This window comes from Ixodes scapularis, unplaced genomic scaffold, assembly GCF_016920785.2.
Source record: "Ixodes scapularis isolate PalLabHiFi unplaced genomic scaffold, ASM1692078v2 ptg000044l_1__unscaffolded, whole genome shotgun sequence".
In the NCBI taxonomy this organism is placed as follows: Eukaryota; Metazoa; Arthropoda; class Arachnida; order Ixodida; family Ixodidae; genus Ixodes; species Ixodes scapularis.
The window spans coordinates 1,117,658-1,138,661 of record NW_024609897.1 but is presented as its reverse complement, the minus strand read 5'-3'; the positions used below and the strand labels follow the sequence as shown (position 1 = coordinate 1,138,661).

Genomic DNA, 21,004 nt, shown 5'->3' with positions numbered 1-21,004 from the left:
AGAAGCGTGCAAAGCCTATCATGTGGCAAATACCATAATTGTGGTTTTCAACGCGCTCTACCACCTTCCAACCCAAACTTCGGCGCTTAAATGTATAGCTTAAAAAAATGGACTACAAAATGTGTGCACTTTCGTCCGACGCTTGGTAACAAAATACCGTTAATCTCACTCCCGCGAGACGCCTCGTTTTTTTTTTTTAGGTTTGTTCCAGGTTATTTGGGATCGACACTCTGTATATTAGCGCCGAGATGTTTTGGTGCCGCCGTCTTATGAATTCTTTTCCCGACGTCACGACCAGGATTTGCCTTGCCGCTATTGTCAGGATTTACCTCGCCGTGAACCGGCGATTGGGCAAGCATTAAAATAATACAGGAAGCATATTGTTTTGCCCAATCGCGAACTTCGACCACATTGACGCTTTTGGTTGCGCACAACGCTAATAGTGGAGGCCTTGGCCATGTGTGCTGTAATAAACTGACCAGTTCGGCCAAGTCTCTTTTCCATGGTCATCCGTTCGTTCTCGGCTCAGCGAGCCAGACAAGACACTTCTGGGATGGCTTCTACCCTCCCTGAAGACTGGAGATGGGAACGTTCATCCTTACCTGCTTCCAGCCTTGGAGACTACCGAACCAGCCGCACGGCCAGCCTTCCCTAATACCTGTCCCCGGTCGTTCCTTCGTGCTCGGACCAAGAAGTCGGACCTGCTACTTCTGGAATTCTTTCACCCCTATCTACGTGTGTTCTTCTTGTCGCCAGAGACCACCTGCAGGAAGGGCGCGGGCTAATCTCCGGCGGTGGCGTCGAAGACTCAACTGCAAAGATGGCCCACCGGCTGGCACGCCGCGCTGGCATCCGGGAGACAAGGGCGTCCTTGGAACAGCCAAATAAACACACGTCTTCAGTATCTTTGTGTTTCCGTGTGATTCCTCTCCTCGGAGTCCACGGCAGCCTCCGTACGCACCCGGCCGTAGCAGTCATCAACATCGAGCTACGGAGTGGGATCGACTTCTTTGTGCAGTAAGGCAAGTCGAATCCCACAAGCTACCGTGCCAAAACTTATCTCTTTAGTTTTTCGTAGAAGATAAAACTACTACACTTTTTTCTTGCGCAGGCAGTAAATGACCGAAGGAGGGCTTTAAGCACAATAGTTTTATTCTTGAAATACTTGGCATTCAACTTTTTTTTCATATACTATTAATGATTGAGGTGAGGTACACAACCATGTTGCAAAGTGCCCTCATTGGAAACATGAAAACTTTGAAGAGTAGACTGACGTAGAGTGAAAGCATAGAGCAACTGAAGAATGAATAAAATATGTATTTATTTAAGGCTTCTTTATATGTTGGTGGCCCTGGGGCCACACAAGACTGAGTTTGAAATTCCTACAAATTGAATCCATAACTAATCTGCCAGCACCAAAGTGGCTTGTGGGGCACCACTTCAGAAGAAGCATATTCTTCAAAAGCGATATTATGAGTCTTATGCGATATTGTTTCACCTCCAAGAATTATTTTAGTAGAGTTTTCGCTGTGTCTAAAATGAGAGACACGTGACACAGATGGGACCTGGACACTGTAGGATGCCGCAAAGGTTTAAAGATTGCCCGAAGCTCGTTAAAGAACATAAGTCAATTGCTAAATGTATGCTTGGGTTGGTGTCAATAAAAACATGAGAAGACTAAGGAAGTATTCTAAAAATTCTCCTAGTAGCTAAACCGACTGCCCAGTAGAATCTCGCTCACATGTCGCATGCGCAAATGTCCCTTCATAGTCCAGTAAGAGTGGTTCAAGTGCGGCAAGTGCCAGTCGGGGCTCGCTGCCTTGAAGCCTTCGGTGCCTACTGAATGTCATCCTCAACTGCCCGGCCCTGCAAAACCATATTTACAAGAAAAAAGTGAGCACTATACACTTTCTCATGGCATCAAACCGAAATTTACCGGGCAAAAGCGGCTCGACAGATTGCGCAAACAAAGCCGCGGTTGCGATGGCGCCGCTCTTCGGTCGCTTTGTTTGGGTTTCAAGCCGTGAAGGAGTGTGAAATTGCTCGCCCCCATAGAACTTACTATAAATTTATTTATAAAAGGTTCACGGGAAATTTCAAGGCTAAAAGGTTATTCGAAACGTTTTATTTAATTAACTAACTAATAACCGATTTCGATTAATTTTTGATGGCCTCCACGACCACCAACTTGGCACCCGGGCTAAAAAAAAAAAAACTACCACAGATTACGCTTTTTGTTTTGTTTTTTTAATTATGGATCGATTAAAAGCATCCTGTGGAGAGCGTGTCCCCTGAAAATTGCCCAGCATTAAAGGGGATTGCAGTGGAGTAATGGTATCGTACACTTTCGCACACCAAGCTCTCATGCCAATTCACTCTTCATCAGTTGAATTGTAGAGAAGCACGTCGATTGACATTGCGGTTGTCGCCTAATATGCCCTTTGTTATTTTATAATAAAAGGCGTTCTTACCTCTTTAGCTGGTTGTTTCATCTGCCTATCCCGTGGCATCTCCTGGGATCAGCATTATCTTGCCAATGTTCTTTCTGGTAACCATGTGCTCCATTGCTCGAGTCACCTGTAAAAGAGTGCACTCACCCACTAAGCTTCGAAGAAGAGAATTTGTATTAACGAGGCGTATAGTTAGTATTTTTCTACCGCTGGGGAGCCTTCAGGTAGTTTTGATTCATGCACGGTGGCACATACTTCATTCGCTAATACCTAAGTGATTCAGTAGTCAGTAGAAAGGCAAAACGTAAGCTGCCACGAGACAGACCTCCTGCGGCTGGGTGCAAACCAGTACCAAAATCATAAAAAAACATGCGACAGGGGACAGTACACACAATTAGCCCTCTGTCCTGTCTTCTCTAACTTTCCTGCGTTCGTCCCCTGACGCGCTAATTGTGTGTACATGCAAAACTGTACGCATATATTTTTTGCTTCTTAGGGGAACAGGCCTTCTGCCACTTCTTTTGAGCCATGCTCGTGGTCGGCATGTTTGCAACAGTAGCTACAGATGCATGTAACGGGGGCCAATTGAGGGTCCAGTTGGGAAGCCGGCTCATTTATAGCGTTTTTACTTTCTCACACATTTTAGATGGCAAAATAAAGATTACGGCTGACAGACCCAGCAGTTATCCAGAACACGAGTTCTTCCTTTCCTCCATTCCTGATTATAGACGTCATAAATTGGCAGCCGACTGCTTAATTCAGAATTTCTCAAGTGCGGAGTTTATGTGAACCACCAAGGTTTGTTTACTGCAAGCTTTATGACGTAGTGGGTTGGGAATTCCCCACTGAAGCTTACGAGCTCTCGCTCAATTTTCAGTCTGAAGACTCGGCCTGTAGAGACGACAAAGACGCCGGGCTGGTTCGACTTACCTCTCCAAAGCTCCACTGTGAATCGATGCGAGGCTTCACTCTTCCTTGCACATAAAACTGGAGCAGGTGTTGAAGCACGTGCAGCACCCGGTCAGGGTCCACATCCGCCAGCAATGCCAAGTTGAGGCCGCACACAGCGTGACAGGGAGTTCCACAGGCTGAAGCGCTCTCCCACGACCATGTTGCGGATGCCTGCCAAAGCCACGGCCCTTTTGAACAACATTCCCTTCCAGCAACACCTAGCTAACGAAGCGCAGTGCACATATAGGAGATAAGTGCTTTATAAGCGTTTGACAAGGGCTCAAAAGTGTTCTCACTGATGAAGCACGCATTCCAGCGAACTCTGATGAAGCATTCGTGTCCAGCCCCAAGATGACCTCTGGTGGGTAGCGTAGAAAAGAAGCAGTCAACTTTCCGAGGGAGAGGGGGCCGGTCAGGATGGTGACGACCGATGATGATGTTCGCCCGATGCAAGTCCCCCCGGGTAGTCGAATAAGAAAAAAAAAACTAAAAGTTGTTCGATCCCGCTGGACACATTACGACGTTGGTTGGTTTACGACGGCCGGTGTGGCCACGTTTATTTCAAAACAAAACGACAAGTTAACGGTAATATACAAAACTCCCAAAATTAAAACCCATACTTTAGTCCACAGTCTCAAGAGCCGAATTCCCCTGATCTCAAAAGCCGAACCCCTAAAAATCCTCTCGGCAGCCCTTTTCTGGACTCGTAGGGGCCTCCTTTCTCTCCAGAGATAAACCAATCACGTCAAATTTCACCACTCCCACGTGGTACACTGTCGCCCAATGGTCGGCGAGCTGTCAGCCTGACGCTCCAAACGCCAAATCCAAATTCCTTGTAGAGTCGGTCTCTGCAATTTTCTCAGTCTGGCTAAATTATTACATCGCGCAAAAGCGACAATTTTACACTAAGCGGCGAAACCCTCTGTATAGAGGCACACTCGGTTAAAAGCCGCAAGCAGCTCCAAGCACGTGTTCTCCCCGCACCGCCTCTCGGAACCGGAGACGTTTGTTAACGACCGGGGTCCGACTCTTCCCCACCGAGCCCCACGGCTGCTCGAAGCCCCCCCCCCCCCCCGCGCGTGTGGGTGGAAGACGCCAAAAAATGCACACACAAGCATAGGCAGATAAAAAAAAAAACAATGCCGACACAACTGTAGAAAGGTACTTTTCTAAACCAAATCTTACTTATTTCTAACAAAATCCTTCGTTACTTAACAGAAGCCCTCCAGCTTCTACTTGCTTGCTCTCTACAGTATGGCTCCCACACCTTTTGTGCACCAGACAATTGGAGAAGGAGAAGGCTTCCCAACTGCCCTGGAGTAGAGCGTTTGCTGAGCTCGCACCTGACAGATGCCTGGATGCATGTCTTCATAAACTGATAGACCGATCGGCTGTATATTTAAAGTAGGAATCAGAACTTCTGTTTAGTCGACTATATGCGACTATGGCCGCCCTCCTCCGTTTGCTCTTCTCCAATTCTTCTTAAGCTGGCATGCTGCAAGCAAATCAACATTTTTTTTGGTTTACATTGGTCGCGGTTAGTGCCACTTTTTGGCGAAATCCGGCGTTATTATATACGCAAAAAACCCACGTCGTCGTGGGAAAGACAGTGATAGCTCCGACCTCTCTCCCCCTCCCCACCCCTCCCCCCCCTCTAATCTTTATCGCAATCACTGCGGGGTTCTGGTACGTTCTCCGCGCGTCTAGGAAACGCGGCGCTTGCTCAGTTCTCTCACCTAGACACGGCCTGGCCGCACTAAATTCTCTCTGCGTCCAAGAAGTGAGAATTGCGAGCTTCGGCGACTCTGCGTCCTTCCGTCTACTCTGTGGCCCTCCGTCTCATGGGCGTATGAACCGGGCGAGGCAAGGCCCCTCCCCCCCCTTGCCTCTCCCGGTTCTTGTCCCTCCCCCCCCCCCCCCCCCTCAGTTCTCCGAGTGGGGAGGGCAAGGCATGCGTTTTAATCCCTCCCACCCCTCTGAAACACCCACCACTGGGTATGGCAAGCACTGGCTGGCGGCGCCCAAGCGATACCAAGGGTACCTCCCCCTGCTTGGGGGGGGGGGGGGGGAGTCTGGTTTGCACTCCCCCGCACACACACACTCCAAAACAAGTTGGTACGCCACTGATCCGTCTACTCTGCGCTGAGCAGAGTAGGTGGTGGAGCGTAGCTGGACGGGAATAGCGAAACGGCGCAGGATCCCAATTAACGCGCACGAGAGGAAGCGCGTAAGCAATAACCGAAACTTCAAGCCCCATATGTTCGCGAGAAAGAAAAAGAGACATAGAGAAAGCGTCAACGGGGGGCCGACAACGATGAGCTGCGCGAGCACGAGGCGGACGCAAAGCCGAGAAGGCGGTGGTACATGCACGATGTCGTTACCCTTCGCCGTGGCGATCGGCGAATTTACGAGGACGATCCTGGACAACTCCATCGGGTACTCGCGCAATGTGTGCGACCGCTCGCCGTTTCTGACGAGACCCGCCGCCCGCGCAATCGAGGCACGTCTCCGCACTGGTCTACAGCCGCAGTTCGACTGCTACCACGTCGTTCAAAAAGACAGCCTGCAGGCACAGTCGTAGCACACATATGTGAGAAGCGAACACGCTTGGGGGGAGTCCGCAGATTATTCTGTCGTCGTGGAGGCAGCGAACACCGCGTCTTATCTATGATGTATGAGCAGTGAAAGTGTTCCTTATGAGTTGATAAAGCAGATATCATGTATGGCAACAAAGGTTCACGAAAAGGAAGGAAATCTTTCTTTTTTTTTATGCACAAACCGAGAATGAGACGTGAATTATAAAGATATTCTACTATAATAATATTTAATTTTAAGCTCTAATGCTCTCTCTTTCTTTTTTTCGGGGTAGAGGGGGAGGGGGGGGGAGAGGAAGAAGAGGGGTTGACGGTTATTTTCTCTTGCACAGGTACCTATCTGTGAGCGTCCCGGTCGGCCACACCGATGTGAATCAGACGTCCCATTGGTTTGAGCAACTGCTTCGAGCGGGTGAAGTCTCCCCAGAGAGACTGTCCAGCACAATGTGGACGCCTGTAAAGAAAATCAGATTTTTGATTGTGTTTTGCAACTTTTTTTTTCAGTTCGCGACCTGGAAACCATCATCGAGCTGGGGATACCGCTGAAACACCTTTCGTTTCGGAAACAAAGACATCTAAGGCAGCAATGTTTGTAAAGATCAGCTGTTCATTTGTAGATAAGTTTAAGGTTGGTGCTTCAAAGGGACATACATTTTTCGTCTCTATGACTTAGACTGATTTGCGATTGAAGAAATGGGCCCACATTTACTAGTTCTGCCACAGGAGGATGTTTATATTGAAATGAATGAGGATCATTAAAAACTTTGGAGCGTTTGTTCACTTGAGGGTAATGCAAGCATTGATGACTTCACTTTGGTTCTATCCGTTATCAACTGGACTAAAAAGAAATATATATGATGAAATAAATGTTCGCTATTTTTTGCATTAAAAGAATGGGTAAGGGATGTTTTTGCGAACAAATGTCGAAACACTGTGAAGGTGGTGACCATTATTGGCGCAGTTCGAATTTATTCTGCTTGACATAATAGAGATGCTCGGCTATGCATAAAAAAGAAGATTAGAAAAATTGTCTTAACATGGTTGCCGATAATGGGAAAAACTTATATATAACTGAATAGCTACAGTAGAAAATTGGTTTGTGACTGGATTGCAATACTGGAAAAATCAGAATATAATTGATTAGCATATTATTAAACCAAAAAGGACGTATACTTTCATACCAATATCGAAAATAGTGGAATAATAGTGGATAACAATATCTGAAATCGTGGCATAGTAGTATATATTGTATACCAATATCGGAAATCATAGCGTATCATTGGATGCCAATATCGGAAATATTGTCATATCATTGGACACAATATTGGAAATTCTAGAGTATTATTGGGATCTAATATTGCAAATCATGTGTAATATTGCCGCGCGCGCAGCTGGCCAAGTAGGCAGCGCGCGCGTGACCTAGCGGTTATCGTACCTGGCTCCAACGCGAAAAGCCAGAGTTCGATTCCTGGGAGCGGCGCATCTTTTTGTTTATTCCTGCAGACTAGTATTCTGGTAAATTCGAGAATCCTGTTGCTTCTTCGAAATCTGAGTGTTCTACGCGTCGAACTTTCTACGCCGATTATTCCAGAAGCCCACGCATGTACAATCAGCACGGAATGAAACCCGAACGCCGGAACGCGCTGCCATCGATACAGAATGCTCCACCTGGAGGGCCCCTGAGAACCAATAAAAATGCGCCTGGGTGCGAGGGTGCGGGTCCTACTAAGATATCCTCAACTCTCGCGCTGGGCGTCTGGGACTTTCGCGTTTCGCCGGTGGCGCGCTGTAACCGCCGTCACTCGGGGTGCTCTTCTGTCTCCGCACTGTCGCCCGGTAGACACCGGGCGGCCGCTTAACCTGGGTATAGCTGTTTGCGATAGGCCCTGCTCAGACGGGGTAATGAATTTATCCTGCTCCGGAATTGATAAGCCTGGCATATCGGTGGTTACCGAAGAGAACCTCAGCGAGCAATTTCTCGAATTTTTTAGAATCGACTGATAACCTCGCACGAAAAAATGCGCATTGCTCATAAAACCGAGGCATCCGCGTCGGTCTGTTGCAGCATTTCTTTTTCATAAAGAATATGGGTGTGCGAATAAACAAATTTTATTTCGAGTTTATGACGTTTCACTATTTCTCAGCAACCGCGCGTGGCACGTTGTTTCCGGTGACACGTCATCGAACACTACGGGTCTTCTGTGCACGAAATATTTTAACTTTAATTTCGTCCTTGCGATACACAAAGTGATAATGAATGACAGCGCTGAAGAGATATCGCTGGGAATTTGATACACAAAGCGAGTGACAGTGCTTTTTCTATCGAATGTGACGGCTCTTACAGCGCGCCACCGGCGAAGCGCGGAACTCCCAGACCCGCCGCGCGATGGTCGAGCTAATCTTAGTAGGCCCCGCACTCTCGAACCCCGGTGCATTTCCATTAGTTCTCAGGGGCCCTCCAGGTGGAGCAGCCTGTATCAGCGGCCACGCGTTCCGGCGTTCGGGTTTCATATCGCGCTGATTGTACATAAGGGGCTCCGCGCGGCGAGAGAGGCCACGTACCTGGGGCTAAGAGTGAACGACCGGGTGACCTGGGAGCTAGCGGTGAGGGAGGCGCTACGAGGGGCACGGACGACCACCAACATCCTTCGCCTCCTTGGAGGAGCCCGCAGAGGCACAGAACAGCGAATGATGCTGCAGCTGTACCGCGGCCTTACCCTGGCCCGGGTCCTGCACGCGCTGCCCCTGCTCGCTCTCACCGAGCACCAGTGGGGGCGCATCGAGCAGGCGCAGCAAGTGGCACTACGAGTGTGCCTCGGTGTCCCGAGACACGCCTCATCGAGGCAAACGCTGGCTGAGGCCGGGTTAAACACAGTCCGGAACACGGCGGGTGAGCGGGCACTGCGGCACCTCATCAGGATGCAAGAAACACCGAGCGCCGCACCCCTCGTCGCACGCATCAGCGGGCGGCGGGCACAGCTCACCGACACCTTGACGCGGCTGCGGGACATCGCGGGCGCTCCAGTCCGCTACACGGCACCTCCTCCGCCGAATGAACCGCCAGTCGTGGTTGCTGAGCTGTCGGTAAGCAACCTGAGTGCCAAGAGGAACGTTCAGCCAACAGTGGCACGCCAGCTCACAGAACATCACTGTGACGAGCGCTACCACGGCTGGGCAAGCCTCTACATTGACGGCTCGGTGCGTGACTCCACCAGGACAGCGACAGCAGCGGCGTTCCGCGAGGACACAGGGAGGGCCGCTGCGGAGCGCCTGACGTTCCATGCCTCATCGACCACGGCGGAGCTCGCGGCGCTGCAGCTTGGCCTGCACCTCCTCGACGAGAACGGGCCGGCTCGGGTCGTCGTACTGGCGGACTCGAGGGCGGCGCTGGGCCTCCTCCGCTCCCCGGACCGTTCACCACAGCTGGCCATGGAGGTGGTGGCGTGCGTGGGTGAGCTTCAGGACAAGGGCTGGACCATCGCCTTCCAGTGGCTACCGTCACACTGCGGGACGTCCGGCAACGAGAGGGCGGACCAACTGGCTGCCCGGGCCCACGACGACCCTGGATGCCTCCTGCCGCCAGTCCCGCCGTTCGCGGACGCACGTCTGCTTGTGTGGCGGCGAGTCGCGCTGAGCCACCCCGAGCTCCAGCGCGGACCGCTTCCTCCCAATCTCCCCAGGCGGCTGACGAGGGGCGTGGCGGCCACCCTGCACCGCCTGCGTACCGGCTCCAGCTTCACACCCGCCGGGCGCGCGAGGTGGAGGACCGACCGCGATGACAGCTGCGGGCACTACGGCGCCCACGGAGACGCAGAGCACCTGATGTGCCATTGCCCGCGCTTCTCAGACGCGCGGGCGAACTTGGGGCATGCATACGGTGCCCTCGGCTGCCCCGGCGACACTCTGGACGAGTTGCTGCGACCCGGGCTGCCCCGGGCCGGGACAGAGCGGGCGCTCCGTGCGCTGGCCACCTACTTGGTTAGCACCGGCCTCAAAGATGTGATGTGAACGCCCAGGGCTGCCCACGATCTACGAACACTACGACGACATCACAGCGCCGCTCGCCGTGACACGGCGTGTCGATAACAAGCGACCGTTTTTTATTTGTTTTTTTTTCTCTCTCTCTATTTCTTTCTTTATCTTTTACCAATCCTCCGAACCCCCGTTCCCCCCAATCGGCTGTGACATGCAGGCATCCTGCCAGGAAAAACGGTCCGTTTTCTGGAAAAAAAATAAAGCACTCAACTCAATTCAACTCGAGTCACAGTCAGTTTCGTCCCAGCGTTCGACTCTGCTGTCACGCCGAACTCGACGCCCGCGACGCTCTGTTATCTTCTGTTTCCTTTTAATTTTTGAGCACAAGTTCGCCCCATTAAATGTTTAGTTTCTTCAGTTATTATCGCCTCATCACTTGTCATTCGTGACAATATTGGTTCGAGGTCTTGGTATTTAATTAGATACTTTGGAATGCCAATGTTGGATTAATAATGGGAGTAACGTCGGATCATCATCATCTGAATATCGGAAATTCAATCGCCCCTACGTTGGAGCGGTTTCCGCTCCAATATTGGGTTCTACATTGGAATCCAATCAATCCAATATTTCGCCAACGTCGGGCCAACACTGGGGTGCTGTTTGGGTTATGTCTGCACCTAGGTACTAATCAGTCTCCTTGCAACCGGATTATGGACCAGGTCATTTGTTTCATCCAGCTGGGTTGCCTCCTTTCTAGCTAGATCCAGCTGGGACCAGTCCTTTAATTCAGCTGCAAGTAGGCTACATCTCCACTTAAAGGCTCCGTTTTCCAACAATTTTGTTCAAACAACCGCAAGGCACACATGACCGCTATTATGAACTTTCATGGTAAAACGTAGCCGGGTTCACGCCAATCATCGCACTCCAGTGACGTGCGGGGGAGGCGCGCGAAATACACGCGGCGGTGGCACTGCCTTCGCTACAATCTGCCGACGGGCTGTGCCGGCGCAGCACATAGGAGAGTCAAAGTCCTGCGCAGGAGAACTTTGACGTCATCAAAGTGAAGTGGACCCTGATTGGACCCGAGTGCAGCGTCAGCGTTCGGGCGGGCCTCGTGTCAAATCAACGCGTCAAAGGACGTCGGCTTCGGGCTCTAATTGCTGAGATGGCGCCGTCCCATTGAAATGGCGTTACGTCACGGCAGAGAACACTGTTCACGGCTTTGGGTAATCGAAAGGGTGTTGTTTGTGCACTTCTTCTCGGTCTTGACCACGATGGTGTCTTGACTCTTGAGCGCAATCATTTGTTATCCTGCACCCGTACTTTTAGGTGGTGGCATATAAACGTTACTGCACCTGGATTTTTGTTTTTCTTCTCCCGCGGGTGCGTGTGCACCGGATTCCAAATGCATTTTTTTATTCCTTTCGTTTGCACTTTATTCGCTTTGTCTGTTTCCAAACTAACGTTTGTTTTGTGTGCGAAGAAAGCCGTTTAATCAAGGTTGAAGAATGGAATAAAAATGAAAGCCGTTTACAACTAACTCCATGTAACACCGAATTGGAGCGCAGCTCTTGAGGAGGAGGAGGGAAGGGTACTGAGTGGAGGTTATATTGCTCCTTCTTCTTCCGCCCTCGTGATCCTGCCTGCTACTCCTGGACAATGGGGCTCCGGGTCGAAGCCGGTCGAGGGACAAGAGATAGAAGTATTTTAAAATAATATTTCGGAGTAATGAAAATTTGGATTCGTCCCCCGTGCTCATACTCCTTGCTCCCATCCTTTCTCCTCCTCCCCTCATGGCGTTCACGTGATGTCGGGGGGGGGGGGGGAGGGGAGGGTGTCACGTGGCCCCCGGACCTGGGGGAGGGGGGGGGGGGCACGTGACCTGGGGGTGTCGCGTGAATGGGGGGCGCGTGACCTGGAGAGGAGTCACGTGACGTGGAGGGGTCACGTGATCTGGGGGGGGGGGTCACGTGACCTCACGGTTACGCCGACGGCGACGGCGACGGCGGTGCCACTCAAGCCGGAAACGGGCGCCTAAGAGCTGCGCTCTAAAAATAAAACACTCGTGAGCCAAAACCCAGCAATGCGCCGCTCATAAAAGAAAGGCATCCGTCACGGAGAGCCCGAGGCTCCCTTTCACACACAGGATGCCTGGCAACACAGGATACCTGGCTCCTAGAGCGCGACCTTTCGACGTTCTCCGAGCTGCGGTGCGCTAAGGCACTCCGTCACCGATCCTTCGAAAGGAAAAACGACTGCCCACTTTATTTCGCAGGTAATCAATCGAAGATTCTTCGTGGCAGACGCAATTGACTCCGAAAGTGATTACGTCACAACATGGCGTCTGGGTCCAAGCAAACCGTTGCTAGGGGCGTTGCTATGAACTAATGAATGAGGACTCTACATAAGGCTAGACTTTTCCTTACAAGTAAGTCAACAATTTTTTTGGAAGCAACCTAAGTTCTTGATATCTATTTACGAAGATGTTCTTCTCGTCTCAGTGTCGTACTGTAAGGATGAAAGCTGTTTCTGAAGCATTACCCTCCGCTTTGCTTTGGTAGCAGACGACACGATAGATTCGCTGGTCTCTGTTGCAGCGGGCGTCTTCATTGAATTACGTCGGTAAACGAGCGACAAAAACAAGTGCATTGCCATGGCCGTAGAGGCCTCCGCAATCTGCGTTTTCTTTTTTTTTTCTTTTTTTCTTTTGAAGTACCCAGCTTAATTTAGAGGGAGGAAAATGCCGTAAAATCAAACCACGCCATGCAGATCAGTTACGACGACGACCTGAAGTGCATTACCGGCGTAGTGCAGGCTGGCATGAGAACAAAATCGTACGCCGTCGAGGTAAGTCGTTTGTTGTTATTATTATTGAGGTTGTCAGGTTATTAAAGAATTATATGTCTATCGCCATTTCGAAGTATCTCTTTTTCCATGGCGTGCATAAATTTTCTTGGATGTGCTCTTTTGGTGAAAATCTCTATCGAAACCGCGATGCGAGTAAAATCTGGAATAAAGTACCCTGATGTTTCTTTACCCAGCTATTTTGTGCTTGCGGAATTCTGAAGAAACTGGAAGAACCTTTCTCCACGCGATGGTTACTATACTCCGCGACAACTTTTCTTGGCAATGCAATGGAAGGTACAGGCCCGCGTCCCCTCTCCCATTTTGAGTGTGCGCGGGCTCTCCTCCTCTCAACGGAAAGGGGGGAGGAGGAGAGCCTGCGTACAGTCAAATTGGGAGAGGGGACGCGGGCCTGTACCTTCCACTGCATTGCCAAGAAAAGTTGTCGCGGAGTATAACCAGGTACGAAGCACCCTCCCTTAGCGCGAGTCCGCAAACAAAATTTGGGATCTAAACCGATCGACTGAAGTGCTTTTCTCACGGGCACAATGCGGTTTTTTAGTAGACTATCAACTCGATCGACTCACGGACTTTCGATAAACCATATTTTGCATCAGACCCAACTTTGAATTATTACACGTGTCTGAAACTCATATTTCAAACAGATGAAATATCAGAATATCGTCTTTATTCACACGATTCAGACACCGGTGCCGGCTTGGCCTGCCGACGTGTGGCAGACGGCATACTTCTTGCATTCATCGTCTGCTGCAGGCATTTTGAGAACCGGAAGTTGCAGTCGTAAATATTTCAGAAACAAGCGATTACCGGCACACTTCTGTCGAAACATATACGACATTCAACCTTTCTATATTTGTGATTTTTAGAAGTTTAAATCCTACTGCTGATTTTTGAACGGTCGGGTTTTTGTAGCGAAACCTAGCCAGATGCATCTGTCCATAATAACGACCCTAGCAACGAGTTGTTTGGACCCATGACGCCATACTTACGGAGTCAATTCGCTGCCTGGACATTTGTTATACAACCGCGCCGATCTTCAGCTAGTTCAAACCAAGATTTTTCCCGAGTCTCGGTCGGATGGAATTAGAAGTCGCCGACATCCGCCCGCTTCCGCCTGGTTCTAAGTATGCGCTCTGCAGTATGTCAGACGGTGTTTCCATTGATCCGGAATTTCACTCCCCATGACGCGAAAATCTCAATGAGACCAATGGGAATGTGCAGCGCTCCGCGATTCCTAACATTCAGTTTTGCCTGTTTTATTTTACTGCGATGGCCGTTATTGGCAAGGAATCGTATAGCGAATACCGCGTGAGTGTATGTGTGTGTGTGCGTGTGTGCGCGCGCGCGTGCGTGCGTGCGTGCGCGCGCGTGTGTGTGTGTGTGTGTGTGTTTGTGTGTGTGTGTGAACGTGCATGTCGTGGCCCGCTAAACTCAGCATTAAAACTTGGCCGCTAAACTTACTGGGGGAGTCACAATGTCGTGACAATTTGTGATGTCGCGTCATGTCACACGACTTCATCATTTTCCCACCAAATTTAGCGGAAAACCTCCCCGCTAAATTTCGAGGAAAATTCATACGCTAGAAATGCATGCAGTGCCACGTGGCTTCATGGTGACCTAGACGGCACAGTGTCACGAGATATGCGTTACGTTACAGTGTCACCCGAAGACCGTCTGCTAAATTGAACGCTAAATTCAAACACAGCAGCTGAGTAACCATTTGCGGCAGTGTGCAGTGTTTCGGCAGCCGCCGCAAATCATTTGCACACAACGGCAAGGAACTGATAGATATATTTTTTTTTGCGCTAAATTTTTGCAACAAAGAAACTTGTAAACCGATTTTTTTTTTTCTGGCGATCCCGCGAGGTTTGCAAGAAAGGCGTTTCACCCCAATAGACACTTTTCAAAAGACAAGCAAGAATTGACGGTCGCCATTCGTTGGACACAACGCGTAGGATTGAATTTGAGCGCTCAAAGAATGCTGACGCAAAACTCTTTTTTTTTTTATAAAAGAACTGAGCCGATTTTCGGCCCAATGTTGGATATTAACCCTTGTGTCTAATGCATGCTGAAGGCACGTGCCCCGACAATGACGGACTTGGATCATTAGCGGAGCAACTCCTACACGGCGCGTATAAAAAAAAAAAAAGAAGTACCCTGAATGTAAGAGTTCATATGGTTTGACATGCTTTTGGGTTAAATCTGGAGCACCTTTTACACAAAGTCCTCTTCGTCGTAGTTGATTGGATAGTCCACTCCGTTGCGCCGCGTGAGCGTGAGCTTGGAAGCCGAGGACGTGCCAAATACGGGGACGTCCTCTACCGTGTGGAAGAGCTGCGTCGCTGCCCAGCCGACGCCCCCTATGGGAGACGAAGCAGTCGAGGGTATACGCCAGGTCCACTCGTTGCGCTGATCCCAGGAGCAGGAAATCCTCGTAATGAGGTTATCCCGGAGGCTCGCTGACCAAAAGATCAACACATGGCAGCCAAACATGGGCTCATCCCTACACTAGCACGGGAAAATATAACCCGAGGAACCGTGCGGTGCCCACATTGCTCAGTGAACTGGTAGGCGAGAGATGTTCGTAGAATGACTCCAAAGTGGCGCACACTATAAAAGTATTTTGTTAGTGAAGTTAATTCTTGATGGACGCAAAGATAATTTCTTTTTCCTATATTCCTCAAGTGGCAGGCAACCCGCATCTCTGGTCCCACCGGCTTTCTTTAAATATCAGCGTTATTCTTCATTAACACCAATAAATTTCGCGGTTTTTCGGTAAAGAAAGGCATTCATCGAACGTATTAAATGGCCTCTCAAGGCGAGAGTGGGGGTCGTTAGTTGGATATAAAATCTTTATTGCAGGTACCAGCACCTCCTTGCGGGAATGTCCACGAAATTCAATCTCGCGATTTGAAGAATAAAGCCTATAAAACACCTCTGAATATTCCCGCATTGCAGTCACTCAATAAACGAGCCGTGACCAAACAGAATTGGGATGCCGTCTGCTTGGGACGCTCCTTCCTCCGCCCTCCTCGCTACCTATACTATGGTGCCTGGAGCGCGTCTCCGACTGGTGTGTTTAGCGTCCTATTCCGCCCATACATCACAAGTAGTCCCCAAGTGGCGGCAACAAATGACGTCACAGAAGCCGGAGTGTCATGCTGTTGCCTGTCGCGATCCTGGCGGTTGGCCGTGGAAATGCTGGCGAAAAGCGCGAGCGAACGCGAGTGTCACTGTCGTCACGGCGTCCCAGGCATTCCAACTTCCGGCTGCTGCAGCTTCCGTGGACTTTCACAGTAGAGAGCGACCTGCAGCAGAACAGGCGTCTGCCATATATACCACAACTGTTGGGACACCTTCAGGATCGCAACCGGCGACAGCATGACACTTCTATGACGTCATCAGGTGGAAATCGAGGGATTACTTTTTTGGGCGCGGTAAACACACCTGTCGTAGACGCGCTCAGGCACCATACCTATACATTGTTTCCTCTCCCGCCGTCCCGCCTGCTAGCGGGGCGGTGCTTCTGAAAGAAACGCAAAAGGCGTGACGTCAAGATTAGTGACTGTAGCATCCTGTTACGTCACAGGTTTTTGTCGAGTGTCGAAACAGCAATGTGTGTATCAAAATCTGAGCTTCTCAAATTAATTCCCTGAGGAAATATTAGTTATTTTTGTTTGAGAAGTTGGCAGCCTAACTGAGGGTACGTAAAATACGCGAGGAGTGAAAAACTACAAATGCTATTTTTACGCTGCAGGGGCCTTTTAAGTTGGAAATACGCAAACTGGTTTTCCCGCTCAATTTATCGGACGTGATAACGTGACGTCAGCGTGCAGAATGTCACGTAAGGTCATCAACGTGTTGCGTGGCATCGTAACATCACGGCGTCAGTGTCGTGAGTAGTGTCATTTGACACCACGACGTAGCAGCGACGTCAAACAACGATAAATCAATATGTAACGTTATGATAAGGCGACGTGATTCTATGTAACTCTGGTGGATCATGTGGTACCTATAGATGTTTACAAGTAAGGTCTCTCGGCACCACCATCTTGCTCCTGAAGTGTCTAGGTTGTCCGACAGCCAAGCCAGTTAGGCCTTGCCAGGGAGTGCCATGGTTGTCAGACTGGCGCCTTAACAGAGCATATGAAATCCGGGGGCCACACTAGCTTTTGAACATTATATAACCAGGGCTTTGAACCGAACCCGAATCGTGAGCCGAAAACCGAAAAAAAAAACAAAAAAACATTATTTTCGCTCGAACCACAGTTGACCCGGCTCGAAATATATACATATATTTTTTTTCGCTCCGGAGCGGCAACGATATGTTTCCCACTCGGTTTTTGGTTCATACGCAAAAGTCAGGTCGCGTGAAAAGTGCGTGGCAAAAGGAACTAGCCAAAAAATAAAACCTAAAACGTAAAAAAAAAAAAAAAAGTATTTTCGCGCAAATCGGAGAAAGCCGTGTGCTTGTAAAGAGACTACGTGTTCAATGTGTTATGTTCCTGATGAGGAAGTTAGGATTGAAGACACCAATGCTTGATTGTCCAACGCCGGTGAATGTCCACGCTGCATATGCTCACCAAGCTACTTGAACTAATAGGCTTCGCTGGAGGGTTTCTGTCAAAAGAAGAAAGCTCCAGGTCGACTGAAGACGTATGGGCGGAAGTCGAAATGGTCGCAGTATCGCTTCGCCCGCCAGAAGTGGCGACGACGCCATTGCAGAAGGAACAGCTCACTGTAGGACATTTGTACGGCGCAAGGATGAGATATTCTATGGAAAATTCCACGATATCGTTGCCGTCAGCAAAGGCCATGGTCAAGTTAATGAAAAAGAGGGAGCGACAAGTTTTTGACACGGATGTCTTCTTTGCAGCACTGTACATTTATCCCCGCTACGGCCTTCTTCTCACCCCTGAGCAAAAGTATTGGGCCACGCCGCCACGCTGCATTTGACATAGACTTGGAGGCGGATCACAGCTCTGCGATGCGAGAAACGTTCAACCTTTTCTTGGGAAATTTAGGCGGCTCTAGAAAATCCGGAAGACGCCCTGGAAGCGCTCCTCAAGGAAAAAGAGGTTGAGGCTGGCATGCACGTTCGAGCTGAGAGTAGCCCACTTTATATAGCATGCCTCCTGGAAACGTTAGACAAGGAGCCGCCACCTTTTAGGGGAGCTAACGTGTTGCAGATTTCGGAGGAGAGACGGAAGCGCCATCCAGAACTCTGCGCATTGGTGCAAGTAGTCCTGGGAGTGCCTGCGACCCAGGTCAGCGTCGAGCGAGCCTTTTTCGCACTGAAGTCCATTTTATCGTCTCAAAAGTGGCGTCTTTCCCTGGATATGCTTGACGACATCCTGCTTCTTCGGTCAGCTGCTTGACATTGAACTGCGCTTTCACCCACATCCCGAGGTGCCCCAGCACTAGCTCGTTCGTTCCAAACAGTAATGTGAGACTTTGCTTTTTATATGTAACAATTTTACAAAATATGGATAGTTTATCTTTTGCTGTCGTCAATTGCTTTTGTAGCATATGGGTACGAACCGGTTCCAACCGGTCTGAACCTTTATTTTTTTACTCTGGAATCGAAGCTAAGCTGAACCGTTTTCCCTGAACCCAACCAAAAACCGGAACGAAAAATGTTTCGGTTCGACACCCTGTATGTAACAATAGCGCAAGAGGACAGGAACACAAGAAAGACAGGACAAGACCAGGTGATTTCGATTCCGCTTATGAAGCCTGGTTCCTTTCAGGCGTCTAGAGTGGTCGGTACAACGACCACCACAGGCCGGCACAGATTTTCACAAACCATCACAAGTTAGCATAGGGCAGCACAGACCACCACATATCACCAGATACCGTTACAGACCATCACAAGTAAGCATACGCCAGCACGAACAATCACACACCTGTGCATGCCTGCCCATACTCCCAAAAACTAGATCAGGCCATCACAGACCGTTACATGTAATCACAGGCCAGCGCAGACCATCAAAGACCATCACAGACCATCATAAGCTAGTCCAGGCCAGTACAGGCAAGTACAAACCTGCGGCGGCCTGGACGATCACCTTCTGCCCCTTCTTGAGTCCTCCGCAGTCGAAGATAGCCATGTAGGCGGTGGCGTAGTTGATGGAGAACGCGGCTCCCTCGGTGTAGCTCATCTGCTCGGGCAGGCGCAGGCAGCGGGCTTCCGGCACACAAGCCAGGCTGGTCCAGAGGCCATAGCGAAACGACCAGCAAATCACCCGGTCACCCACCTGCATTTGGAGAACACGGACATCCATGCCTAGCGCCTTCATTACGTCGTGATTTTAATCGCGATTTAAATCAGACCAAGTTTAATTGGATGACTTCAATCAAACCTTTCCTGCGAAAACGATTTTAAAATATATTTCATTACGGTTTGTCTATCCTTTGGTACTTTCAAAGAACATTCGTTTTTATTTAAATCAAGTGTTAATCAAGCAAACAAATATTTTTCTTGGGGCTGAAACGAGTAAAATGAAGTGCTCCTCTGAGGAAACCAGAGTGCTCAGCTCGATTTCTGGCTTCTATCTTTTCAGCAACATATTTCATATTGCAACAAAATCAAAACGCAAAAAAGGAACAAAAACTACAAAAGTAACGTCCTATTGCAGTAAAGTCACAGCGTAAAATAAAATAAAAAATCAAGCTTTTTTTAACTAATAAGAAACTCCAGAGGTTTTTTTTCTAGTATGGCGGGGATCAAAGAATTAAAAATTGATTGCACTGCACTGTACATTCCCAGTATGTCTCTCTTCTGCAATGTCATCAGTGACCAAACCGCTTGAAAAAAAACCTGCTCTGATGAGAAATACGTTCAGCGCTGAACAATAATTTTTAGCTAGAGTGATTTAAATCAAGATAGTCTGTTCTAAATTATATTAGACGAGCTTCAATTAAAAAAATGATATAAGCCAAATAAGTTTGATTTCGATCAACAAAATTTGATTTGCTTGATTAAATAAGTTGGAAAAACATTTTTTCTGTCCTGTATTTGTCGCAACACGCTAAAACAGTCAGAAGATAACATCGATTTCGCCTGTCTTACTTTCTAAATCACGGTGAGGTAATGGTGTTATTTTCACTACTGTATAGAAAGGGAGTAGAAAACGCCCTGAATGGACACTTGCGCGCGCGAAATACTGCCCATACCACACCGTCCCAATATATATGGCGGAAAGCTTCCAAAACATCGCCGCCCATCCTGTCAAATTCACGAGGTCCATCCAGCCATGACGTTACGGGTTACCAAAAAAGTTTGTCGGTTATCCGAATTGACATTTCGCAAAAGAAAAAAAAAGAAAAGCTGTGTTTTAGCATAACTAAGAGTGCCCCTCGGCGGGCCATCGCAGCACGGCGGACTGTCATGGGGTGACTAAACGTGCATTACGACTAACCGGTCCTCCGCGAGCGTACCGGTGACAGGATTCGGAGCGTCCAGTACGTTCTGCCATGACTGCGCTAAACGTGCTAGCTCAGCGGGAGAAGATTAAGCTACCAGATTGTCGCGTCGGGCAGGAACTCAGTTCTTTCCAGGGGCCCTAAACTTGTCGAACACAAAGTTGGGGCGGACGTTAAGGGAGCGCACCGATTGGAATATCCGGACGATGACTTCACGTTCGTGTCGCTGACGTCCAATTGGCTCGCTCTGTGAGCTTTCGGCTCCAAATTTGTGTTTGACGAGTTTAGGGCCCCTGAGGGACCTGTTTTTGTGCGGTGGCGCCAGTCTTCTGGAGTGAGACAACAGCGTGCTCCTCATTGCTTCCGATACATGCCTTTGATCTCGTGAATACCTCGAGGATTCTGCTAATATCCAATGACAAATTATTTTTTTAATCTTATAAACCAGTACAACTTATGATTACTCAGGAAAATAAGGACAAAAGAAGACGAAATCTATCACGCATAGCTTTACCATTTCTTTATCACGAATATTATCAACAACCATGCGTGTTATATCGTTGAGATCATAGACGAACACTTTCTTTCTCGAATAAAACAGGCTAAGTCTACTTGTGTATTCATGATTTTGTGATATAATAGGGGAGGAAGGTGGAAAAACAACCCGTCATAAAAGCTATAGTGTAGCCTGAATATTTTGTGGAATAACGTTTTTCACTTGCACTCGAAAGCCTGTACATTTGA

The 21,004-nt window shown here is 49.1% G+C and overlaps 1 pseudogene; it reads right to left on the bottom strand.

Moving 5' to 3' along the window:
* Positions 1 to 2,475: 2,475 nt before the first annotated feature.
* Positions 2,476 to 20,462, bottom strand: LOC8036916 (annotated as a pseudogene).
* Between the last annotated feature and the right edge of the window lie 542 nt (positions 20,463 to 21,004).